General features: G+C 34.1%; 1 long non-coding RNA gene and 3 pseudogenes across 3 annotated transcripts; all 4 read left to right on the forward strand.

Annotated features, from left to right (window-relative positions):
* Nucleotides 1-907: 907 nt before the first annotated feature.
* On the forward strand, nt 908-3,253 carry LOC146933517 (dynamin-related protein 4C pseudogene; annotated as a pseudogene). Its single transcript, XR_015007494.1, has one exon. The product of XR_015007494.1 is annotated as a dynamin-related protein 4C pseudogene (transcript).
* A 597-nt stretch (nt 3,254-3,850) lies between these two features.
* LOC146933518 (dynamin-related protein 4C pseudogene) lies at nt 3,851-6,157 on the forward strand (annotated as a pseudogene).
* A 6,142-nt stretch (nt 6,158-12,299) lies between these two features.
* LOC146933519 (uncharacterized) lies at nt 12,300-17,511 on the forward strand. Its single transcript, XR_015007493.1, has 7 exons — nt 12,300-13,055; nt 13,139-13,195; nt 13,731-13,766; nt 14,535-14,597; nt 15,880-15,936; nt 16,342-16,466; nt 17,211-17,511. It is a non-coding gene; the product is annotated as an uncharacterized LOC146933519 (long non-coding RNA).
* Nucleotides 17,512-18,262: 751 nt separating this feature from the next.
* On the forward strand, nt 18,263-20,623 carry LOC146933520 (dynamin-related protein 4C pseudogene; annotated as a pseudogene). The gene has a single exon (XR_015007495.1). The product of XR_015007495.1 is annotated as a dynamin-related protein 4C pseudogene (transcript).
* Nucleotides 20,624-27,787: the final 7,164 nt, after the last annotated feature.

Raw genomic sequence — 27,787 nt, forward strand, 5'->3', positions numbered from 1 at the left:
TTTAATATTATTTGTTAGTTAAATTTATCATTTTTTTTGTTAGTTTATAGTTTATAATTTTATTCTTAGTTTTATAATTTAAAATGGATAGATAGAAACATATATTATTATTTTTTACGTTATAAAACTTAAATGAATGTAAAAAATAAAATTCAGTGAAAAATAATTAATTAGCTAGTTGAACCGTTAATTCAGTGAAAAACATATAATTTTTTGTAAATTTTATTATGAATTAAGAATGTCCTTTTATGTCATTTTAGGTTTATTAGCTCATTGAACCGCTAATTTTACCAAGAGCACATCTATATAACACGAACAAATTTCCACGGGATCCACGAAAATGCTGAGGTGTATGCATATCAGTTAAGGATAATTCAATCACTTGGTTTTTCGCGGAAATCAGGGTGGGAGATGATTGAAATCAATGGTTCGTTATTACTCGTGATTAAACTTTTCGTGGTCACAATCATTTCCCTTTTACCAAACACTTCAATTAACTTATCAGCTATCAGTCATCAGCCATCAGCTATAAGCTATCAGCTAAAAGTTATCAGTCATCAGCTATCAGCTAGCTTATCAGTCAACCGCTATTTTTACCAATCAGAGCCTAAGTAAGAAAGTAAAGAGAAACTTTTCAGAAAATAACTATAAGTAAAGAGGTAAAGAGAAGCTTTTCAAAAAAAAAAAAAAAAAGTAAAGAGAAAGTTATTATAGTGAGTAGTGTGTCATTCCCACCTCAAAAGAGAGTCGGTCCCAACTAACCTGCAAGGCTAAGTAACTCCAATTCCCTTTGAAAAGCCAGCCTTGTTGTGCAAGATACCGAACTACCCTCAAATCTATCATTTCATTTCGTTTTCCCTTTAGGCTCTCCTTTCTATAAATATGCATTTAAGCTAAGTCTTTGTTCATCACAATCTCACCAAAGGTTTAGTACGTACTATACTATTTGCATCCAATCACAGTATCACTTGTCCTAAAAATGACAATTGGAAACAAGAGTTCCACAAAGGCAAACAAACTTGATGAATCATCATCACTTGCATTAGTCCATGTTGATGTTGATGATCAACCTCAACCTCTATCTGTTGCACCAATTGTATCTTCTTATAATGAGAAGATACGTCCAGTGCTTGATGCTCTTGAAAATCTAAGGCGTCTCAACATTGCTAAAGAGGGAATTCAGCTTCCAACCATTGTTGTTGTTGGAGATCAATCATCTGGAAAGTCTAGTGTCCTTGAATCATTAGCTGGTATCAGCTTGCCACGTGGACAAGGAATTTGTACAAGGGTACCTTTGGTTATGAGGCTGCAAAACCATTTACTTCCACAGCCAGAGCTTGTTTTGGAGTATAATGGCAAACAACTTTCAACTGATGAGGAAAATGTATCTGATGCTATAAACGCAGCCACTGAGGAGCTTGCTGGCACTGCCAAAGGGATTTCCAACACCCCACTGACTTTGATAGTAAAGAAGAATGGAGTTCCTGATCTTACTATGGTTGATCTTCCAGGTATAACTCGTGTTCCTGTTCATGGTCAACCTGATAACATTTATGATCAGATTAAGGATATTATCATGGAGTATATAACTCCTGAAGAGAGTATTATTTTGAATGTGCTCTCTGCTACTGTTGATTTTACTACTTGTGAGTCGATAAGGATGTCACAAACTGTTGATAAAACTGGTTTGAGAACGCTTGCTGTCGTGACAAAGGCTGATAAATCTCCTGAAGGTTTGCTGGAGAAGGTTACAGCTGACGATGTTAACATTGGTCTTGGTTATGTTTGTGTAAGGAATCGAATTGGTGAAGAGTCTTACGAAGATGCAAGGAATGAAGAAGAGAAGCTGTTCGAGTGTCACACACTTCTGTCCAGGATAGACAAATCTATTGTTGGAATTCCTGTTTTGGCTCAAAAGCTTGTTCACGTTCAAGCGATGATTATATCTAAAACTTTGCCAGAGATCATTAAGAAGATTAATGAGAAACTGGCTACTAGTTTGCATGAGCTGGAAACTTTGCCTGCTAATTTATCCTCACTGGCTGATGCCATGTCTGCTTTTCTGCAAATCATTTCTTTGTCAAGAGACTCTCTGAAAAAAATTCTTCTTATAGGAGAGTTTGAAGAGTATTCTGATGAAAAGAAAATGCATTGCACGGCTCGATTAGTAGATATGCTGAATTCATACGCAAGTGAGCTTCAAAACTGTGTTGAAAGTAATGCCACTAAGGATTTCCTAATGGAGGAAATCAAAGTTCTTGAGGAAGCCAAATTTATTGGTCTTCCGAATTTCATGCCAAGAACTGCTTTTCTGACCTTACTTCAGAGAAAAGTTAGGGGCATTTCTTATATGCCAATTAATTTTGTTGAAAGTGTATGGAATTATCTGGAAACTGTTGTTGTTTCAGTTTTGAATCGTCATTCTTCTAACTATTATCAGCTTCAGGTTTCAATTCGTAGAGCTGCTGAGCACCTTATTGCTAAGAAGAAAAAGAATTCCATTCAGCATGTGCTTCAAGCTGTTGAGATGGAGAAGCTTACAGACTACACATGTAACCCTGAGTACTTGGAGGAGTATAACAAGCTGATGGCTCATCAAGAAGTGTTTTTGAATGAAGTTTTGAATGTTAAACGAGCTTCAAGTACTGTGAAGCTGAAAGGTGTTGGTGACGTTGATGTTGTCCAGCTTATGAAATATCCACACATGTTGAATCAGGCTTATGATTTGAAGGCCAGATTGACAGCTTATTGGAAAATTGTGCTCCGGAGGTTAATTGATGTGATTGTGCTCCACCACCATTTGATGTTAAGCATCAATGAACTTGTGAATGTTGATCTGCAAAAGGAGATCTGTAATGAACTGTTATCAGCAAATGGTGGTGGTGTTGAGAGGCTGCTTGAGGAGTCTCCTTCAATATCAGGGAAGAGACAGAAGTTGAGCAGGAGTGTGACAGTTTTGAAAGAAAGCAAAGAGACCGTGGCCAACATTATGGACAGGATTGGAAATTATGGGGATAACTAGCAGCAGTGCTTGATAAGGGTTGGAGTTAATTCTGGAATTGTCTTTCTTTTAGTTTGTTTTAATCTATCATGCAAGTGTCCCTTTGTCATGTCCTTTTTGTTTGTCTGTTGGAACTTTTAGTAGTATCTTGTTCCTTTGTTGTTTGTTTGTTCACCTTATCGTGTCATGTTGTTGGTTTTTTGTGATCATGGTTTACTTACCTTAATGCAATGGTTTTATGTTCTTACTTTACATGTTGTAATGATTTTAACATGTTCTATTTCTTAATTAATTTGTGGGAAATGCTAACTTGTGCTTTAAGGCACAAATTAAGAAACTAAAGATAAAAACATTTTATGAAAAATTGTGCATTTCATATTTTAGAAATTTAAAATCTTAATCATTTTAAGAAAAAAAATTCTGTTTTAGCTTGTGTCTTTAGGACATAAGTTAAGATGACCCTTAATTTATTTATGTTTAGACCGATGTGGTAGCACAAACTATTGGAGTAGCCACATCCTTGAATTTTGGGGAAATGGAAAACCTAACAAATAACAATATTGTAACATCTTGGTGTTAACTGTTGGGAGTGGGTACCACACAATCACATTGTATGTCTTTTGATAGAATTTGATTTGAAGTGAGAGCTGTACCAAAAAGAATGTGAAGTGTCGGCAGTTAAATTTCAACCAATTGTTCTTATGATCTAGCTCAACTGAAAATACCAATATTGCTAAGCCAAATACCTTCATCCGGGTTTGAACAAAATTCAAACAACCTAGAATTTGTTATGAGTATGGGTTTCCATATCTAAACTGATCTAAAAAATATATAAAACTGCATAAAATTAAATATTATTTTAGCGTAAACCGCATAAAACCACAATTTTTAACCATGATCTAAATTAACAATCTATTCAACTGAATTAATCGCAATTTTGCATGTGATTAATCAGGTGTTTCAAAGGGAAATTGAGTGTCCAACCATTACTTTAATTATTATTTAATGCATTGCATTGGATATGTATTGTATGATCATCATAGAGGAATTACTACTACCACTTCCATACCATGCATGCATTTAGCGAGGAACCTTTCAATTGCTCAAACATTGAAGACACTCCTAGGAAGTAACTGCCAAATTGTAACTCCAATTCCCCTGTAAACCTCAACTAAACTCCATTAACTACAAGATACCAAACGACCCTCTTTCCCTTCATTTCATTTTCCCCTTAACTAGGCTCTCTATAAATATGCATTTCAGCTAAACTTCCATACATTCATCTTATATACCTCACAAAAGGCTTTTTATATTCACTTTCTTCTAACATTGTCATAACTTGTGCTGTGTCCTCAAAATGGTTGTGACTTCAAAGAGAACCACTACAAAAGTTTCTGTTAGTGCTAACCAACGTGATGAGTCATCACTTTCATTAGTCCATGTTGAGCAAGCTCAACCTCTTTCTGTTGTTGCACCAATTGTTTCATCCTACAATGAAAAAATACGTCCAGTTCTCGACGCCCTTGAGAATCTAAGGCGTCTCAACATTGCCAAAGAAGGAATTCAGCTTCCAACAATTGTTGTTGTTGGAGATCAATCTTCAGGAAAGTCCAGTGTCCTTGAATCTTTAGCTGGTATCAGCTTGCCACGTGGACAAGGAATCTGCACGAGGGTACCCTTAATTATGCGCCTTCAGAATCATCCACTTTTAAAGCCAGAGCTCTTGTTAGAATTCAATGGCAAAACAGTTTTCACTGATGAAAAAGATGTTTCTGATGCAATAAACATAGCTACCGAAGAGATTGTTGGTTCTGCCAAAGGGATTTCCAACACTCCTTTGACTTTGATTGTCAAAAAGAATGGTGTTCCTGATCTTACTATGGTTGATCTTCCAGGTATCACCCGTGTACCTGTTCATGGTCAACCTGATAATATCTATGATCAGATAAAAGATATTATTATGGAGTATATAACTCCTGAAGAAAGTATTATCTTGAATGTCCTTTCCGCCACTGTTGATTTTACTAATTGTGAGTCTTTCAGGATGTCACAAATGGTTGATAAAACTGGTTTAAGGACACTAGCTGTTGTGACAAAAGCAGATAAATCTCCTGAAGGATTGTTGGAGAAGGTTACTGCTGATGATGTTAACATCGGTCTAGGTTATGTCTGTGTGCGAAACCGAATTGGAGATGAGACCTATGAAGATGCTAGATTGGAAGAAGAAAAGCTGTTCGAGTCTCACTCACTTCTTTCTAGGATTGACAAATCCATTGTTGGTATTCCTGTTTTAGCTCAGAAGCTTGTTCAGGTTCAAGCTATGATTATCTCAAAAACTTTGCCGGAGATCATCAAAAAAATTAATGAGAAACTTGCTTTTAATGCAAATGAGTTAGAGAACTTACCTGCTAATTTATCTTCTGTTGCTGATGCTATGACAGCTTTTATGCATATTCTTGGTTTGTCTAGAGATTCTCTCAAAAAGATTCTTCTTACAGGTGATTTCAAAGAGTACCCTGAGGACAAGCACATGCATTGTACTGCTCGATTAGTTGAGATGCTTAACTTATATGCAAGCGATCTTGAAAACTGTGCTGAAAGTGATGCGAAAAAGAATTTTCTTATGGAAGAGATTAAGGTGTTGGAAGAGGCCAAATGGATTGGTCTACCAAATTTCATGCCAAGAACTGCATTTTTGACAATACTGCAGAGAAAAGTTAAGGGCATTTCTTATATGCCAGTTAACTTTGTTGACAATGTTTGGAACTATCTTGAATCAGTTGTGATTTCTATTTTAAATCATCATTCTTCAAATTATTATCAGCTTCAGCAGGCGAGAAATTGATTGCTAAGAAGAAGAATAGTTCAGTCCAACATGTGATGGAAGCTGTCGAGATGGAAAAACTGACAGATTACACTTGTAATCCTAATCCTGAGTATTTGCTGGAGTATAATAGGCTGATAGCTCAACAAGAATCATTTGTGAAAGAAGTTCTAAACCCTGAAACAAACCCTGCAAAACACTCTGCAACTACTCTCAAATCTCTTCCTTTATTGCTTTTAAAATAAATTTCACTAATTACTAAATTAAACGTCAACCCCTTTTGAGACGATAACTTGCTACTTTATTGTTTGAGTACGATTTGATGCACTTACTTAAATTATATCATCACTTATACTAAAATAATAATATTTTAAAAAGTATATTATTTTATTATATGAATTTATCTCTCTAATGCGTTCGCAATTGAGACATCCATTATTGGTTACCTAAATGAGTCTCATGTGTACACATAATTTATTTATAATTATTTAATTATAGTACCTAATAAGCAATCAATCTCTTCAACCCATAATCTCAACCAAATTTCTTAAACGGAACTCATTAATCATCTATCAATAACTCTACATCATTGCATTTCAATATTCTAATATTAAAAACACACCGGTCCCACATAAAAAAGAGAGTGCTTAAGAGCATGCAAAATGAAGAAACCCATTTTTGGGTACTAAATTGGTATCGTATGTACACATCACTCATTTATAATATTTTAATAGTAGTAGCATCTCACATAAATTTCTTAAGTGGAATTTCATGATCAACTATCAATAATTTTATATCATTACATTTCAATTTTTAATATTAAAAATTTGTGGGGCCCATTAAGATTGAGGTTTTATTTGAGATCTTGAGTCTTACAAGTACCCAAAAAACTTCTAGGTCTTCAAATTTGAGACTTTCTTATAAGTACCCAGTTTTTTTTACTTCACAATGAGAGTATTTATTAGGTACCGGGTCTTCAAAAGGAAGACCCTCCATTATGGATGGTGGTCTAATGTTGCTTATGTTAGCTTTGATATCCATAGTTGGTCTCAAATATGTGTAAAAGGAGATAATTGTGTTAAATTTAGGCATCAAACCCAAAACTTTATCCAATCTCTAAGACATGAATAGAATACGATAAAAAATCAACACGAAAATAAATTAAACTAAGACGTGAATCAAATACGATAAAAAATCAACACAAAAATAAATTAAACGTTGATAGACTTTTAGCAAGTGTACTGAAAATTTATCGAAGTAATAAAATTTATAAGTTCGTATCCACAGGGACTGTTTCAATTTCTACTCGGCAAAAGCGTTAAAATAAAGGATATATTAAATTCAATGGTGCCCAAGGCAGTTGAGTTGATTTTTGTAACGTGAATGTATTAAAAACAATAAAAGATAGGTTTTAGAAAATTAGAGAGAAATATGGTTAAGACCTTCGTATCCTCCGAAGTTCTCCTATGGTAATTTGCACTCCTAGTTCAAGCAATGATTATCTAGTTCAACGACAAATTAACAAAATAATTCTACCCAATCTCTGGACCTAGAATTCTCCCCGCAAGTAACAACCCCTTAATCTTTTAAGTGAATTCGAAACCATTGGAGGATTTAACAGAACGTTAATCCCTATGTCATAACCTAATAATGATCTATCTCTAACTTGATTACTTAGGTTAAACTTATTGCCTAGATCAGAGTCAAAAGTAAGGGTTAGTGGTCATTCAATCTCTAAGTTCAATTTGCATATTCATAAAGCTAGGGTTAGTAGTCGATGATAAACATACAAAAAGCATTAAACATAAAGCAATATGAATAAAAACTAGACTTTCATTGATATTCAAAGGAGTTAAACAAATTAGGGTTCCCATAGGATTACATCAGATTCATCTAAGTCTTAACCATAAAAGAAATTTAGCTACACATGATAAAAGAAATAAACAACATAGTAAAGAAATTAAACCGATGGAGTTTCGTTGTATCGGTGTTGCTCCTCAATTCTTCTCAATAGATGTTGATGTTGTTTTCCAATTCCATGTGCCGCTACTGTTCCTCTCTCCAAAACGTTCTCCCCCTGTGCACAGCGTGATCGTTTTCTTATATACACATATGTGTATCATTGTACTAGGCAAAAGTTATGGTGCATAAGCCATTTGCTTATGCACCATGCATAAAGACTTCACAACCATTAGATTTATTGGACACTTGTAATAATCCTAGCCTTCTCAGCTCACACCCCACAATTAAACTTCATTTGCTTCTCTCACCATTTCTCTCACTAAAACACAGCGCCATCCACTCCTTCTTCTCCAGCGAGCAAAACGCTTCCGGCACGGTGGCCGGTGGTGCACCACCGTGTCGGAGTTTCAAAACAACTCCGAATCCAATTTTTTTTCCATATTTAGATATCCTTTTTCATGTAGATTACAGATCCGGCCTTAGTTTTTCAAAACAAAGCTTCACAAGTTCTAGATCTAACAAACAAAGAGACGAAAAAGAAACTATGATCTGGCCTCAACTTCTTCTTCTTCTTGCTTGAACGATCCGGTTCTGTGTTGTTTGTTGTCGAATCTTCACTCGTTGTGTTGATTTCGATCTGATACTCTTGACAGTAGTTGAACTCGCGCTTTGATGTTGGTACAAGAGCTGAAGCTTTGTGTTGTTGTTGAATGAAAAACGAAAACGGTTTACGAGTTTATGGATTGATTGAAGATTATGTGGTTTACGGATCTGTGAAGCTCAACAACTGTTACTATTGATGATTTTGTGTTTGAATTCGAATCTTGCTATGATTTTCAATTTTGGTTACATATAGATGATGGGTTTGATTGGTTTGGTGATGAAGTTTGCTGGAGATTTTCAAGTTCCTTTGCATTCTTGATTTTTGGAAGAAAAAGGACGACGTTGATTGTGAAACGTTGAAGAGGAGGAGAATTGGGAGTAATGAGTTGGAGGGATTAGGGATTGATTTGAATTTGGGAAACTTGATGATGGACTTGGTTTGAGAAAATGTCGAAATCAAATTGGGAATTTTTCTGAGAATTGTGATTCTGTTGCTAAGAATTCAAAGTTGCTGCCTGAATCTGATGGTTTTGAAAATGTTCTGTTATGGTTAGAAAATTTCATATGTTTTTATTTTTGATTGTCATATGCACCCTGCTGGATCAAAGAAAATCATTAAGTACATCTAATGGTTCTAGAGTACAACTCACATAAACCATTTCCACAGCAAAATGGTTATGGAGTACAACTCACAGAAACCATACCCATAGCAAAACCATTAGACAATTAGTTTGGTTTCGTGTAGAACACTATCAAAACCATTAAACCACACTTATGGTTTCAGTAATAGTTTTTATTTAAAACCATTTGTCAATAATAATTTTCACTATTCTTTTATTTTATTTAGCATTTGCAAATTATTTTTCTTTCACATACAAGTCTATTAAAACCATTAAAGCGCAATTATATTTAGACAAAGCCAGAAATTCGGTTTACAACGTAAGAAATAAAAGAGAGATGACGAGGCTTTACAAAAAAAGTGGTTACTTATTGATTAATTCACATTAGGTTATAAGTGTGTACTATTACGTGGTTACTTAATAATGATTTAAATGTTTATCACAATTTTTTTATTACAAAACCATTAGACAATTATTTTGGTTTCACATTGAAAACTATCAAAACCATTAAACCATACGTATGGTTTCAGTAATAATTTTAGTGCATAACATCTTAATGATTATTTAAAACCATGTATCAATAATAATTTCATTTAAAATCATTACACAATTATATTGGTTTCACATAGTCCATTATCAAAACCATTAAACCATACTTATGGTTTTAGTATTCCATACCCCTAAGTTTAATAAAATTAAATTAAATTGAACATTCTTGGGCCAAAAATAAAATAAAATGAACATTATACTATGAAACATATAAAAAGACACAACCAACTGAATATGGTCATGTGGAATGACTCTTGGTCAAATTTTACTTATCTTTCTGTCAAACTGCAGATAATTAGTGTCACTTTCCGTAGGCAAAAGTATGTTTTGTTTTTCTATAAGATAAATTGTTTGATTAAATTTAACAAATATACATAACCATGTACCAATAATAATTTATCATTTAAAACCATTAGGCAATTATTTTGGTTTCACATAATCTACTATAACAATGTTACAAATAGAAAACACTGACTCATAATAACAACCTTTCCAAGTATCAATATCATTTACATTGTGTTTGTTTCAACTGATAGAGGGAGGAAAGGTTGTGTGTGGAGAGAAATAAATTGGAAAGGAGATGTTTCCATAGTTTGGAACACCATAGAAAGACATAGGAAAGAAACATTATTGATGGGACCCACACTAAAATTGTTTCCGCACAGATTTGGGCAGAAAGTGGTGAGAAACCCATTTATAAGATGAAAAGTCACAAACACCCTTGCTTTATTACTTTTATATGTTGATCAATTTTTTTTTATTTCCAGCGCTTGTTTTTGCGTTTTTGTGGCGTCAGGTTTTAATAAATTCTTTTGTTGCTATTCACTATTCCCATGTTCTTATTTTTGGCATTATTTTCTCTTTGATACATTTTTTTTGGTATAATATTATATATATTAATATAAGTAAATACATATCAATTTAATATGTCGGTAGTTATGTAATTTACTAAAACTACCATTTTTTTATTTTTTACTTTTTATCTTTCTTTCCTTCCTCTTTCTCTTATACCAAACAACTAATAAAATCATCTCACTTTCTACTCTCAATCTTTCCTTTCACAATCTTTCCTTTCACTTTCTTTCCTCCTACTTTCTTTGATCAACCAAACATAGCCTTAGCTCAGCTCATCACTAAGATTAGTATGAACAACAACTCCTCTAGGTCATGCCTGATCAAAAGGATGTGACTACTAGTTAGAAACTTTCTTCGTCAACAAAAGCAAATAATCCAAACATCTGCTTCCAATTATGAAAAAACTTTAGACACTTCTCGAAGAAAGTTTCTAGGTAGCTTTTTCATCAAAAGCCATGTCGAGAACCTGCATAATATGCGTGCAAGGTTAATCAAGCATGTACTGAAGGACAAACAGCTGTGAGAACGTATAGAAGGACAGAAACACGCCAACACAAAATTCCCTTACCGGTGCCAAAAGTGGCATATCTCTCGTTAGCAAGGTAGTACGTCAGACCGGTGAGAAGCTCCTATGACAGTTGTTAAGTTTGTTTTGTTTTGTTGTTACGCGTTTGGTTTTTTCTGAGGTGCAGAAAGCAATTTTGTTGGGCTAGGTGTTAATGGGCTGAACTTATGGAGGACTTATGCATGGTGCATAAGTTATGGCTTATGCATGATAACCACACCCATTGTATTATCCTCCACCACTTGTTGTGTGCCACTTGTCTCCACAATTATTTTCAATTGCAATTCTTCCACAAAATCCAACAATCACGTGCATCTAATTTAGTCAAATTGTCCTCCTATTCAATGGCCCAATACTATGTATAATATATAGTATATAATATATCAATAACATATATTATATAATATATTAATAAATAATATTAATTGTACTTCTCTCAACTAAAACAACCAAAAACTCACACAAAGACTCACAGAATGACTCATAAAGACTCTTAAAATATGATATGATAGACTGTCTTCAAATGTAACAAAGATTATGATGTTGTGTTGGATGTGTAGTAAGACTAAAAGAAAAAGAATTAGAAATGACAATATTATAGATATAGTTGTGGTAGCACCTATAATACTAATGATGGTGTTTATGATCCAAATATAAACAAAGCTCAATCATCAAAGTGTAATCAACAATTCATTAGAGAAAAGAGACATGTGTCACTTGATTCAACAATTAAGGGGTAATTCTCACAAGAAAATATCTGCTTAACCTTCTATAGAAGGGAGCAATAATTAGAAAGAAGGGTAGGAAGAAAAATGATGAAAGTCTCTCCTCTCTCTCCCTTTGATACTCTCTAGTAGAGTAATGGTTTAGTCTTATGACTTAATCTTCTTCTATATTTTCTTTAATGTTTCTATGTACCAAGAACATCAATTTTAATTGAGTTCTCAAATATCAATTTTACCATTGAATTAATAATCCAATTACATTTGTCAATTTTATTTCATTCTCAATTTTGAGAATCATTACAAATGGTATAAGCTAAACTTAAATGATTTGAACATGTATAGAAAAAACATGTGAAATATGTAATTAGAAAAATATATCATACGAGGATGGTCAAATAATTAGAGATAGAGGAATATTTAAAGAATTATAAAATAAACATTAAAAAATATTTATATATTAGTGAATTGATAGAATATTATAGCTTTCTTTTTCTTCTACTTTTGTACTGATTATTATTTTATATATTCTTTTGTTGTTTGCCAAATTGAATCTTAATCTTAATCTTAATCTTAATCTTAATCTTAATCTTAATCTTAATTTTAATCATATACAAACATGAAGCATGTTTTAGACCTCCAATCCAATGTGTCACAATTCTAAGCTACCTATGCCAAATCATCACTTCTTAAAGTCTCATTTTATCATCAAAAATAGTAACTAGGAGCAGAAAGCATGTAATCCATATTATTTCACATTTTTTAATTCATCAAATTTCAATTTATGGTACTCAAATTTGAATAAGTAGATTTTCCTGCAAAAAAGGTTGCTATCGGGCCTATTTCCAGCAAAACAACAAAAATCCAGTTTAAGTTGAGGCCCATGTTTGCTAAGTCCAACACTCAAACTCAATGTTAGGCCCACCTCTTTTCAGAATCATTTAATGCAACACAACAGAAAAGGCAAAGCTTTCCATCTCTCTCGCTCAAAAGGTGAATGCAAACCTTCATTCTGAACAAATTTTCAGCTTCAAGACAAATCCAATTACACCACCTCTGTGCCACCCAACCAAACAACAACAACTTTTGTTCAGAATTCAATTCAATTAGAACACAAACTTCACTCAATTCAAAATTCAAAATCCTCACCTTTCAATTTCTCACTCTCTTTTTCATCTTCTCTCCTCTTTTCTTTATTTGTTTCTTCATTCTCAAATCAGAAATCAATATCCCCCTTGATTTCAACTGTTTCGGATTCATATATCAACCACAAGCCAAATGCAACTCTGAATAGGAAATCAATCGGAGTCAGAACATATTCGAATTTACAAAGAAGCACACGACAACGGCGGAGGTAAGAATTCCAATTCCATTTTCGGTTTTGTTTTTGCAGACTATAGAACTATTCTCTTACACTCTCTCTGGTTTGTTTTTCAGAATGATACCACTGAAAAAATGAGGCAGCTCCAAATGAATGGATGGTCTATAACTCAGGTGATGTTTTTTGAATCTGTTTCATCGATTCTTTTCTTCTTTTTCTCAGTCTCAATACTTTTACTTCCGTGATGATAATAATCATTAATAACCTTAATCATTATAAATTTGAAATGCATCTTTTTTATTGTAGGCTATAAATTGTGAATTGATGAAATTGTTATAATTAGTATTTTGTTGATTTTATAAAATTTTAATGAACTGCAAATTTTGTTGTTTTGGTCATTTGGTCTTGAATTGGTGTTGAATCTGTCTTATTTTAGCGTTTAGATTAACAAATTTTTGTACATATCATTTGATTTTATTTTATTTTTATTGTGAACTTGAGCACTCACAAAGTGTTTGAGGAAATAATAGTGATTTTGTTATTTAAAAGTTACAATTTTGTTGGTTATAAAGTTTCCATGTGTGTTTGAATCATTTCCTTCTCACTTTTGTTTCCACTTGATTTGTATTAAACTATTTAAAGTTACAATTTTGTTGGTTATAAAGTTTTCATAATTAACTAGGGTTCTAATGGATTGTTGTGAAACAGATTGGGAGAGCATAATGACATGATCTGAAGCCAGAGGTATGTATATATTTATCTATTTCATGTGAATTTGTTTCTCTTATATAAGTTGTTTTTACCTTCTCTTATAAAAAGGTATGTGGTTTAATTGATTTGTGGAAGTTTGTAGCCAGAAGATGTATCTATTTATCTATTTTCATGTTCTAAAATTGATTTGTGGAAGTTTAGATGTACCCTATTTGCATTTGTTTATCTGACATTTGAACTTTCTCAGTTTAGATTCCCATGAGATAATAGCTTTTTGATAAACTATGTGCCTTAATTTACTTGGTCTAGCTTTTTTAGTTCATACTATGCATCTTATTGTTGAACTTTTAATGATCGGTATTGTTTCCTTGATAGGGTACTATTACGACTGAATATGGGGTAGGAGCTAACTGTTTTCTTCAACTAATGTAAATTAGATTGCAGATGGGATGCTTATAAGTGTTTTTCAACTATTAATCAATTGTTATCTAAAGTTGACTGTCATGACTAAAGTATCTTATATCTATCGAAGTTTAAATCCTTTTGAGTTTGAATAGTACCCTAATCAAACTCAAGGGACTACTAGCCACTGTGAAACTTACTTTCTAAAACCTATTTAAAATTGATGAGTATGTGAAACGGTCATGTGAAACTGAGTTTTAAATCAACTTTCTTAGTTTCTAAAGATGTTTATTATTTTGTTCCAATTACTCTCTGTATGCAAGGCATGCTATTTTGAGTAAAATAATTATGATGACAGATTTTATTCAATTGTTAATCTCTGGTTTTGTTTGGTGACAGATTTTATGCATCAAGTTTGAAAGAGTTCAAATAAATGACATTGGAGATGCAATCAAACTGAAGGTATCAAACTGATCGTTTTTATTCATGGCTTGAAATTTATTGTTAAACAATTTTTTGGACTCTATATTTTATATAGTTTACATATATGTGTGGCTACTTCTGGCCGATGAGTAGTTTTGTTATTTCAGATTCCAAAAAAAAAATCTATGCTTATAGTTTTCTAAAAATGAAGTCTTTATGCTAAATATGCATTATAAATGTTCAAAGGCATATAATGGATATTGTTAACTCTATTTTGAATTGCGTTTTTAAATTTGACCTAAACAAGTTGACCTCACTGCATGAATAATGCCAAACTCTATTCCCTGCCATAGTTTTTCTTAAAAAATGAAGGATCAAACCTTGCAAATTGATTCTGCTGTTTTTGCTGCATTAACTCACGGGACTACTAGCAACTGTGAAACTGACTTATTAAAACCTATTTGAAAATTATGAGTATGTGAAATTTTCATGTGAAACTGATGAGTAGGTATAAGCCTAAAAAAATTAACAATTTACATACCATGTTCTGACCTTACATGTATGTGTAACTTACTCATTAAGACCATCAAATATGAATTTGGTTATATGAAACTCATGTGTATTTATAGGCCTGACAAAGTTAATTTGAATGTTTGTGATTTGCATTAAGTTAATCCACTGAGTTTAGAATCTTTTACCATTTTCATGAGATTGAGATTTAGCCAAATATTTAAATATTTGCATAATGTTGAAGTTCAAATTTAATCTAAATATGACTCTTTCTTTTGGTTTTTTCTTTGATAATCTTTGTATGATATTTTTCTATAAAAGGGTATTCTTTGATTTAATATAATTGTACACACATCTGAGTTACACGCATGCACATTGTGCACGCTGCTCTATTAAATAACAAAAGTCCAACTTAAAGAGAATTACTATAACTTTTCAATGCATATAGAAAGATAGGTAGGTCTTAGAAGTGATTCTCACAAAAATTAGTTATAAGATTTTTTTTCTATCATTGTTACGGTACATGTTCTGTTTTAGTTATTTAGTATCTTTTCTACTTAGAGTCTTAGTGTTTTATAAACATGGTATTGGTTCATAAGATGGATTAGCGGTCATTCTTTTGCCACCATGGTGTAATGTAGTAAGTTCTAAAATAGCTATTTTGTCCATCCTGTTATCTGTGCAGTCTGAAGGGATTCAGAAACAATTGTGTCAGATGGTTAGAGGCAATTAAGGATCTATTAGGATATTCAGTGTAGAATTAAGCAACAGTGAGAGTCAATTGAATTACTTTACCTATTTTGTTTTTCAGATCGGTGTGACTGAAAAAATGAGGCAGCTCCAAATGAATGGATCGTCTACAACTCATGTGAAGTTTTTTGAATTTGTTTTACAGTTTCTCTTCTTCTTTTATCTCAGTCTCAATTGTTTTACCATCTTGATGATTATAATTATTAATAACCATAATTGTTTCATGTTTATTGATGTTGTTTCGGTTCTTGATTAGAAATTTGAAATGCAACTTTTTAGTGTATGCTATAAATTGTGAATTGATGAAATTGTTGTAATTAGTATTTTGTTGATTTTGTCAATTGATGAAATGCAGATTTTGTTGTTTTGATCACTTGGTTTTGAATTGGTGTTGAATTTATCTTATTTTTGCAAAGAAAAGCACAATATGGTCATTCTTGGATATCTTAGAAAGGGAATCAATGGTTGTTCTTGGTGCTTTTTACTAAGGATGTTCATGCTTTTCTTTTGTTTGTGAATATAGGATCATTGAGGGATCTTCATACTAAGAGCTTGCATTTAAGACGATCTTTATGACCATTGTTGTGATCAAAAACCAAGGGGATGATTGATCTATTCTATGTCAATTGCTAAAGGCTGCACTCATTGGTGCGTTCATGATCATTTGACCTTTACTCATTTGTATTTTTTAACTGTTTTAATGCTTATAGGTTTTGTGATATATAATGTATATGTCTAAACATAGCTAAATGGCAATTTAGTTTTCCCATGACAGTTTTCTAACTTATTCACCTAAAATTATTCACCTAACAAGTTAACTTATGTCCTAACAAGCTGTAGTTTTAAGGATTTTATAAGGCATCACATCCAATTTGGTCGAACATCAAAAAGAGATATTATATAATTTTGCTTATACTTGGTTCTTTTCATTGTCATTAAAACTTCAATGATTTCTAAACTTACGAGTATTTCCTATAGAAGACCTCTGTTCATTAAAACTTTTTTCTTTCACACTTTGTGTCTGTTTGGTTGTTTGAGTTCCAGTAGAAGACCTCTGTTCAGATTTTTGTGTTTTCTTTTAATGCTCATATCTGCCTGCATGTTGCTTGATTGAAGGTAACATCAATGTATAAGGTTGTGGATACTGAGAAAAGTTCACGACAATTGAATTCCTATTTTGTAGTCTCTTTCTCTTAAGTGTACCATATTCATGTACCATTGAAAAGCTTATTCATGAAATGATATACCTTATCTATTTTTGTTTCCCTGAAATTTTGAAATATCAAAATGTGGTTTCTCTAGCTTTTTGATTTCCTAGGCATGTTCCTATCTCTATAAATTGTTGTGTGTTAGGGTTCACTCCACTTGATTTACTATATTCTATGTGTGTAGGTGATTGAAGTGGGTGATAAAGTACAAGCAGAGTGAATAAGAGAGAAAGTTCAAGGGCAATGTCAAATAAAGACTTTTCTTGATTAATTATCCATTGTAATCTATTGTAGGAAATATGAAAAAAAACTTCTAGAATTGATTCGTATGATATTCATTTTATTTATTATTATTTTGACAAGAGGTCCCATTTTTGTGAGAATTCAAATCATGTGTGATGGTTTGATAGTTCTTACTTAGCTTTGCTTTATTCCCTTTAAATTTTATAGTGTCAACAATTAGTTAATTGCATACTACTTTAGAATTTGTCAGTTGATCAAATCATGTGTGACAATTGGAGCCATCAATAGATATTGAATCTATTTTTGAGAAGAACTTTTTTTTTATCAAATCATGTTTTCACCATGTGATTTTATGATTATTCGTCAATATTGTGTAATGGAATGAAAGTTGATATAATGATATGTTGTTGATTGACATTTTGATGTAACAACATATTAATTTTTTTCTTAAAAAAAAACATACTACTAATTTTTATACTTTCCATGAGTTACATTATATATAAGTATTATGAATTGTTTTTAGAGTGAACATATACAATATAACAAAAAATATTCATTTTTCCCGTGCGTTGCACGGGTGGAAATCCTAGTTATCATACGTACAAGGAATCTCTCACAATTATTATTTTATATATTCTTTTGTTGTTTGCCAAATTGAATTATCATACGTACAAGGAATCTCTCACATTTTGTACTGAGTTTCCTTTTTCTCCCTTTGGCATCAAACCTTTTCCCATATGCCAAGACTACACTTCTTTGCGGTAAGCTTTTCAAAAAAGAAAAGAAAAAAAAGTAAAGAGAAAGTTATTATAGTGAGTAGTGACATTCCCACTAAGAGAGTCGGTCCCAACTAACCTGCAAGGCTAAGTAACTCCGATTCCCTTTGAAAAGCCTTGTGCAAGATACCAAACTACCCTCAGATCTATCATTTCATTTCGTTTTCCCTTTAGGCTCTCCTTTCTATAAATATGCATTTAAGCTAAGTCTTTGTTCATCACAATCTCACCAAAGGTTTAGTACGTACTATACTATTTGCATCCAATCACAGTATCACTTGTCCTAAAAATGACAATTGGAAACAAGAGTTCCACAAAGGCAAACAAACTTGATGAATCATCATCACTTGCATTAGTCCATGTTGATGTTGATGATCAACCTCAACCTCTATCTGTTGCACCAATTGTATCTTCTTATAATGAGAAGATACGTCCAGTGCTTGATGCTCTTGAAAATCTAAGGCGTCTCAACATTGCTAAAGAGGGAATTCAGCTTCCAACCATTGTTGTTGTTGGAGATCAATCATCTGGAAAGTCTAGTGTCCTTGAATCATTAGCTGGTATCAGCTTGCCACGTGGACAAGGAATTTGTACAAGGGTACCTTTGGTTATGAGGCTGCAAAACCATTTACTTCCACAGCCAGAGCTTGTATTGGAGTATAATGGCAAACAGGTTTTAACTGATGAAGCAAATGTCTCTGATGCTATTAACACAGCTACTGAAGTGCTTGCTGGAACTGCCAAAGGGATTTCAAACACTCCACTGACTTTGATTGTGAAGAAGAATGGTGTTCCTGACCTTACAATGGTTGATCTTCCAGGTATAACTCGTGTTCCTGTACATGGTCAACCTGATAACATTTATGATCAGATTAAGGATATTATCATGGAGTATATAACTCCTGAAGAGAGCATTATCCTCAATGTTCTTTCTGCTACTGTCGATTTTAGTACTTGTGAGTCTATTAGGATGTCACAGATAGTTGATAAAACTGGTTTGAGGACATTAGCTGTTGTAACAAAGGCTGATAAATCACCTGAAGGTTTGTTGGAGAAAGTAACTGCTGATGATGTTAACATTGGTTTGGGCTATGTTTGTGTGAGAAATCGCATTGGGGAGGAATCCTATGAAGAAGCAAGAAATGAAGAACAGAAGTTGTTTGAGTCTCACTCACTTCTTTCTAAGATTGACAAATCCATTGTTGGTATTCCTGTTTTGGCTCAGAAGCTTGTTCATGTGCAAGCTATGATTATTTCAAAAACTTTGCCTGAGATAATTAAGAAGATCAATGAGAAGCTTTATAATAGTGTACATGAGTTGAAGACTTTGCCTGCCAATTTGACTTCATTGGCTGATGCTATGTCTGCTTTTCTGCATATTGTTTCTCTGTCAAGAGATTCTCTGAGAAAGATTCTTCTAATGGGAGAATTTGAAGAATACCCTGATGATAAACAAATGCATTGTACTGCTCGGTTAGTGGAGAGGTTGAATTCATATGCAAGTGATCTTCAAAACTGTGCTGAAAGTGATTCCACAAAGGATTTCCTAATGGAAGAGATCGTAGTCCTTGAGGAAGCTAAGTTAATTGGTCTTCCAAATTTCATGCCAAGAACTGCTTTTCTAACATTACTTCAGAGAAAAGTGAAGGGCATTTCTCATATGCCAACTAATTTTGTTGACAATGTGTGGAGCTATTTGGAAAGGGTTGTTATCTCGGTCATGAATCGCCACTCTGCAAACTATTACCAGTTGCAGGTTGCTACTCGTAGAGCTGTGGAGCACGTTATTGCTAAGAAGAAGAGCAATTCCATTCAACATGTGATGCAAGCTGTTGATATGGAGAAGCACACGGATTACACTTGCAATCCGGAGTACTTGCAGGAATATAACGAGCTGATGTCTTATCAAGAAGCATTTTTGAAAAAAGTTTTGGATGATGATCGATGTTCAAGTACTGTGAAGCTTGAAGGAGTTGGTAACATTAAAGTTAATCATCTGATAGAGTATCCGATCAATGTGTTGAATCAGGCCTTTGACTTGAAGGCAAGATTAATTGCCTATTGGAAGATTGTGCTGAGGAGGCTCATTGATAGTATTGCTTTGCATTTGATGCTAAGCATCAATGAACTGATTAACAATGATCTGCAGAAGGAGATTTGTAATGAACTTGGTGGCAGTGTTGAGAGGCTGCTTGAGGAGTCTCCATCTATTTCTGGTAAGAGACAAAGTTTAAGCAGGAGTGTGAAAGTTCTTAGAGAAAGCAAAGAGACTGTGGCCAACATTATGGACAGGATTGGAGTCTATGGTAATAACTAGAAGAATTGCTTGATGTTTCTTAAGGATTGGTCTTTGTTTGGATCTATCATGCAGGTGGTCTCTGTCATGTGTTTTTGTTAATTAGTTGGAACTTTTATTAGTATCACCAGGTCCTATGTTTTTTGTTTGTTCAAGTTTATCTTGTCCTGTCGTTGCATTTTGTGATCAAAGTTTAATTACCTTAATGTATGGTTTTATTGTCGGATACCACTTGTGTACCATTAAGATACAAATGTTACTTTATAAATGTTTTATTTGATATATTTTTTTAAAGGGTGTGCCACGTGGCACATTCTAATTGGGCAATGGTATATACCATTATGGTCTACTTTCAATTTTGTACGACTGTTTTTGCCTTGTTTTATCTATTCATTAATTTTTGTTTAGGCTTGATATATAGAGCAAGTCTTCTATGAACAAATCCCAAATAAAAAATATTTTGTTATGCTCACATCAAATAAAATAAATTAAACAAAAAATAATTTAATCACATCAATTAACATCATTTAATTTTATTCTTTTTTTAAAAAAGAAAATTAGTTGAGTGTTTGTCCAAATACTTTTTCTGAACAAGATTTGTCCAAATATTTTTATTTGTGCTTGTGTCCAAATGAGTACTATTCTTATATAAGCCAATAAGAAAAATGTAAATGTGTCTCCACCATCTGATCATAGGTTAAACAAGTGTCGTCACATGAAATACCACAAATATTTAGCTTTGAGGATGCGAGTAAATAAAGAGCTAGAGTCGATCTTTCAAAAAAAAAAAAGAGCTGGAGTCGATCATGAGTATTCAATTTTGCTTGTCAAACATAGAAAGATTGAAAGCTTCAATATTGCGGTTTGGTTTGTTTGATACGAGTTAATCGACAATCTACGACTAGAAGATTGTAAATAGAGTTTAATATTGTTACATAATCTCCCAAATTAATTTTATTTTTTCTATGTACACCCTCCTTCGGTCATTGTTATAAAAAAATCAACATTTTAAATTCATTCAATAAATGATCTATATGGTCTATAATGTAAGTTTTTACTTATAATAGTGTGATCGGAGGATGTATTTCCAAGCATTGAATTTACCGCATGTTTATGAAATAATTGTCATGAAAACATTCTTAACTTTGTAGTGATCTTAATTCCTATATGAAATCCAGCTATCACCGGGAAAAAAATTAATTAAAAATCCTGGATTTTTAAAATGTACTTCCTATGTCTTTTTATGTAAACATCCTTTGCATTTTTTACATTTCTTAAGAAAAGTTGTCAAGCAAATTAATGCGTCTATTTTGTGTGTTAATATTATCAAATTGTCATTTGTTTGTATGTGTATTAAATTTGACTTTTTATATTTTAAGACAAGTTAGTAGTAGGGTATGTTTAGGAAAAATAATAATAAATGCTTCTAGTAATTTAAAAAGAGGTTTATATTTAAAGACAAATTTTTAATCAAAAAGATGCTTAGATATAAAGACGAAGGGAGTAACATCTTGGGTTCCCCAACACAATTTTTATGTCTTGGTAAAATTGTTCATAGTATTTTTAGTGTTGATGATTATTGTTTTCGTTTTATATATTATGTCAAAAAAAATTGGAGCCGCGTTGCACGAGTCTTATTTTAGTTGATCTCTTAAATTGAAGGATGTCAATCAATTTTGTCTCTCCATCAAAATATCTTATACTCTCTGCGCCCCTAACGGAGTCATTCGTTCATTTCACACATATTAAAAAAAGGAAAATGTTAACTTGTGCCCTTGAGGCATAAGTTAAGGAACCAAAAGTAGAAGTTTTTTCTTGGAAATTGTGCATTTAATATTTTGAAAGTTTCAAAAGTTATCTTTTCAACCTAAAATTTATTACTTAATTCTATTTTAAGTTCCTTAACTTGTGCCCTTAGGGCACAAGTTAACATGACCCTTAAAAAAAATGTACTCCCTCCGTTTCAAAATGAGTGTCACTTTATCCAAAAAAATTTGTTTCAAAATGAATGTCGCTTTACATTTCCAATACAACTTTAATTTTTTTCTTCCAACTTACCCTCTCAAACTTTTCTCTCACACAATTTTCAATGCAACTTTAAGTTTGTCTTTTTCTAATAAAATAAGGACAGTTTAGTAAAAGCGTTATATCCAATGATTATTTCATTCTATTTCTTAATATGTGTGTCAAAGCCTAAAACGACACTTATTTTGAAACGGAGGGAGTATAAAAGAAAGAGAGAGAAAAATGGTTTTAAGTGCTCTTGGTATGTATTGGTGCATCTCCACTATCATAACTGCAAAGTGGAATATATTGAATTGAGAGTGATGAAAGTAGTATTAATTAGAGTTATAATTAGAAGAAAAAAATAATAATTAATATTGGATTGAAAAGTGAAATGAATCAGTTATTTTAGGACAATATTTTTTTACAAAATGCTCAATTATTATGGGACGGAGGGAGTATATTCAAATTGTTTGGTATATATTGTTGTCATTGAGCTCTAACTGGTCATTTACTGGGGTGAAAGTGAGTTCGAATCATAAGTGTAAAGATAATTGTAGTTCTATCAATACTATCAATCAAAATAATTGAAAGATCTAGTGTCTTGCTTCATCAAGACAAACATGAATTGTGGTGTAAATTTTCATCGGTTAAAAATTTAAGAGCTTAAATTGCTAGCAATTCACAAATTTGATGAACTAAATTCACCAGTCACTTACGATTTCAAGGAGTAAAATAGGGATTTACTCAATCCTGACCACTCCCCTACAAGTAAAGTTATATATTTCAAACGTATTTGATAGATTTCAACTACGGAGAAATACTTAAATAGTCACAAACACAAATAAAAAACGGTTAGGTACACACACATGAATAAAAAAAAAATTAAAAGAAAAATAATTGAATGATTTGACTAAATTCTTTCTCATTTATTTTGCTCTATTCATGTGAGTGTGCTTAAATATATTTTATTTATATTTGTGTTTAAGTAAGACTAGCACTCAACCACGAGTACCATGAATATTTATTTTGATATGAAAGAAAACGGAGTCCCTAATATGGACCCAAAAAATAAGGGTTCAGTGATGGACCTGTGCAAATGACCTTCTGTACAACCTGTTACTCTCACCTAAGTTAATAATTTTAATTAGGGGAATGTTAACTTGTCCTTAAGGGCACAAGTTCATAAATCAAAAATAAAATTAAAATCTTCAAAATTGTGTATTCTTACTTTTAAAAGCTTTAATTTTTTTCTTTTTAACTTGTGTCTTGTGTATTCTTAATTTTAAAAGCTTTAATTTTTTTTCTTTTTAACTTATGTCTTTATTGAATTATTCCTTTTTTAAGTTTTAACTTGTCCTAAGGAGACAAGTTAACATGACTCTTTTAATATAGAATGTCCTCATCTTAGCATTTACAATACAAATTAAACGTTAATAGAAAAGGTCCAAAATATAGATTGTCTATCCTAACAAAACAGTAGAAAATAAACAATTTTATTGTTAGAATTGTTTGTTTTCAATTAAGATAACACGGATAAAATAAGATATAATCTTTCAGAAAGAAAAAAAAAACGCTATATATAAGAAAAAATTGTTATCAAACTTGTTTATTATTTTAAGTGAAATGTTACTGAGCTCCGAGTGATGAGAGGGGATGTGCGAGAGAACCGCGATGGTCATTGGCTCCGCCACGGATCACCGCGCCGGTATGCTTTGCCGGAAGTGAGAAACATCGGGGGGGATAGGGTTCCAGGCAGGGTGCCACAAAGGGGTGGGTTTGAGGGAGATTGGATTGACGTGAGACCGCGACGGAGGAAAGCACTGCGACAGGTTTTTCAAGGTCAGGACAGGGTTCATGCAGGTCAGCGGTTTCGGAATGGGAACGACCTCAAGCTTCGGCAGGATAGGGTTAGGTTTTCATCTCGAGGGGTCTACTATGACGGGGACTTTGATACGGATTCGGAGTACTCGGACAGAGGGGTGAGGCGATGGGCAGATTGCGATTTGGATGATGATTGGGGAGCGGTTACTGATCATTCACGCTGGCAGCAACAACATATAATGCGACGTACTGAGGGGCATGTGCGGGGTAAGGAATTGGTGATGTCTGATCGTGAACAGCAGCTAGGTGGTGGGGAAAAGACAACTGGCAGAATTGACACATCAACCAATCTTAAACGGTTCGTAACTTTTTATATAACTCAGTTTCCTCCTCAAGCTAATACTTTTTTCTTAAGAAAGGGTTTTGAAGTATGTGGAATTTTGGAGGATGATTTTGTTGCTAATAATAGAAATAAGAATGGTGAGGTGTATGGTTTTGTGCGTTTTGCTAAGGTGCGAGATGTTGACAAGTTGTTGAAAGCGTTAAATAATGTTTGCTTTGGGCAATACCGTGTACGTGTTGTGCTTGCTAGGTTTGATAGGAAGAGGGAGAGGCAGGCTGTTGTGGTGAGGGAGAGTGAGGGTGTAGGAGGTAAGATGGGTGGTGAGAGCGGAGGGGAGGTGGTTAAGGAGAGGGAGAAGGAGGCTGAGGGAGAAAAAAAGTAAGGACGGGTTTCTTGGTAGGGTTGAAGGTGAGAAGAAGAAGGAGGAGGTCGGTGAGGGTGGTGTGAGGGTGGGGTCGGTGCTGGTGAGGGTGGGAAATTCGAAGAAGAAGGGAGGGGGCGTAGAGGGTGTGGAGAAGCCGGCTGTTCGGGGTATCGGTGAAACGGGTAGGAATGCACGCACGGGCATGTTGAATGGTCAGAAAAGGTTGGTTCGGAAGTATAGGTCTTGTGAAGAGGATCTTAGGTGGGCAACACGTGGTTTGATTGGAACGGTGAAAGAGGGGGCGCCAATACCTTTGATCCAAAATAGATTGGTTGACGCCGGATTTAAAGATGTTGAGATCATACCACTTGGAGCTGATAAGGTGTTTGTACATTCGACGAACGTCAGTAATGTGTCTGACGTTGTGCAATCAGCAAAACCCTTTTTTGATTTGATTTTTTCTTCTTTGGTTGGATGGTCAAAAGAAGTGCTGCCCTTTCAGAGTGGAACGTGGGTTCGTTTGTATGGAATTCCATTACATGCTTGGAATGAGGATTTTTTCAAATTATGTGTGTTGGATAGTGGAAGGTTTTTGAAAACAGACAATTGCTCGTTGAATAGAGAACGTTTTGATTACGCACGAGTCATGATAGCAACTTCATTTTTACCGGTGATAGATACGTCAGAAATAATTATTGTTGACGGGTTGCAGGTGGAAATTAAAGTTATTGAAGAATACGGTTTCAATATTGGTGACGACGTTTGTTTGTATGATGAAGAGGAGAATTCAGATACCTCCTCTCAAAGGAATGATATTGCAGATGATAGGTTCAACATTGAAAATAATGTCGACTGTTTGACGGATAAAATTGTGAACGAATTGGTGCAATCTGATGATATTATGTGTAAGGAGGTGGAGGGAAAGGTCTTGGAGGATTTGGACATTGCAGCGTCCGTTGACAGACAACATAATGCTACTGTTTTGGAGAGACAAAATGACAGCCCAATATATGTTAACAAATTGGCAGCTCTCTACGAACAACAGCTGGAGCGTGTGCACACAGGCAGCTCCGTTATGCATATGGTGATGGAGAGGCCGATAGTGGACAAGGGTGCTGTAGAGACAGCCGAGAAGGATGCATCACCTCACACAGCTGTTCCATCACCTCACGCAGCTGATTCAAACAATGATGGCGGTGAGGGTGCTGTAGAGACAGCCGAGAAGGAAGCTTCAACTTCCGCAGCTGTTTTATCAATTCACGCAGCTGCTTCAAACAATATTGGCGGTGCTGTGGTTCATCAAAAAGGAGGTAACATTGTTTCCAGAAGTTATGTGAAGGAGCAGAGGTCGGTAGGCTCTGGACCGTGGAGTGTTGAGTGGCTCCGGAATATTCAAAAAAATGACGTTGGGCTCATATCATCTAAAAATAAACAATTGCGAAAGGTAGGGAAGGAATCAAACCGGACGGGTACAAGTCGGAGGAAGATAGCTACGAAGAAAAAGGTAGGAGGTGCTCTTAGACATCCGGTGGTTACTTTGAAGAAGGTTGCAAGGTTACCAAGTAAGGATAGAGAAGAGGCGGTAAAGGCGTTATGTGGTTTTAAGGCAATGAAAGATTTGAATAAAAAAATCAATGCTCGAAGACGTCTAAGGGAGAAAGTTATTCGATCGGTAGAAGAATCAACTGACATTTCAAGCTCTCATTCAGCTTCAGTGGCTTCAGTTACTAATGACTGGACAAATTGGGTGGTTTTACGGGGGAATGAAGAGGCAAAGGAGGAAGATATTCAGGGTATTGGGAAAACTATCGGACTTTCTTTTAGTGGTAATAATCATAATAAATTTACCATATTGTCTTGGCCTAAAGTTGTGGGTGTCGGGCCAATTTTGACTCCGGTGGATGTTGGTAGGGGCGAAGGGGAGGAGGATGTGTAGGGGAGGTGTTGTGGTGGTCCGGGTGTGCGTGATGGGAGTTTTTGATGAAATTGGTTTCATGGAATGTACGGGGTTTAGGGAGTTTTGAAAAAAGGAAGGAAGTGAAGCAATTGGTGGTGGATAAAAAGCCTTTCATTTTATGTTTACAAGAGACAAAATTAGTAAGTTGTGATGATAATTTATGTTTGTCGTTGTGGGGTGATGTGAAGCATGCTTATTCTTATCGGCCGTCGAGGGGGGCCTCGGGTGGATTGTTAATTTTATGGGATACTATGGAAGTGGAGGTTTGGTCGTCGGTTAGCCAGGAACATGTGCTCATAATTCATGGTAAATTTTTAAAGACAAATGAGGTGTTCTATTTATTTAATATTTATGCTCCTTGCGACTATATGGAAAAACAGCAGTTATGGGTATCTTTGTCAGAAAAATTGCAGTTGTTGAGGGGTGAGAAGGTTTGTGTTTGTGGGGATTTTAACGCAATTCGTAATGTGGAAGAAAGACGGTCTTCTAGGGTTGTGGGCGTATCGCAGACGTCCTCTGATTTTAATCATTTCATTGACAGTAATGGGTTGATTGATTTGCCTTTGTGTGGCCGGCGGTTTACATGGTATAAAGGTGATGGTACTTCGATGAGTCGTATAGATCGGTTCTTGCTCTCTGAAGATTGGTGTCTGCAATGGCCCCAATGCATTCAGGTGGCTCTTCTTCGGGGTCTTTCTGATCACTGTCCTCTTCAATTGTCTGTTGATGAGGAAAATTGGGGTCCCCGACCGAATAGAATGTTGAGATGTTGGCAAGATTTACCAGGATATAAGCAGTTTGTGTTGGAAAAATGGAACGCTATTGAAATCACAGGATGGGGTGGTTATGTGCTTCGGGAGAAATTAAAATTGATAAAGACAGCTCTGAAGGAATGGCATTCGTTACATGTGAGAAATATTCCAGGCAAAATTGAGGTTTTGAAAAGTCGGTTGT

This window comes from Medicago sativa, chromosome 4 (assembly GCF_051527215.1).
Source record: "Medicago sativa cultivar Bolivia chromosome 4, Bolivia_mono, whole genome shotgun sequence".
Taxonomy (NCBI): domain Eukaryota; kingdom Viridiplantae; phylum Streptophyta; class Magnoliopsida; order Fabales; family Fabaceae; genus Medicago; species Medicago sativa.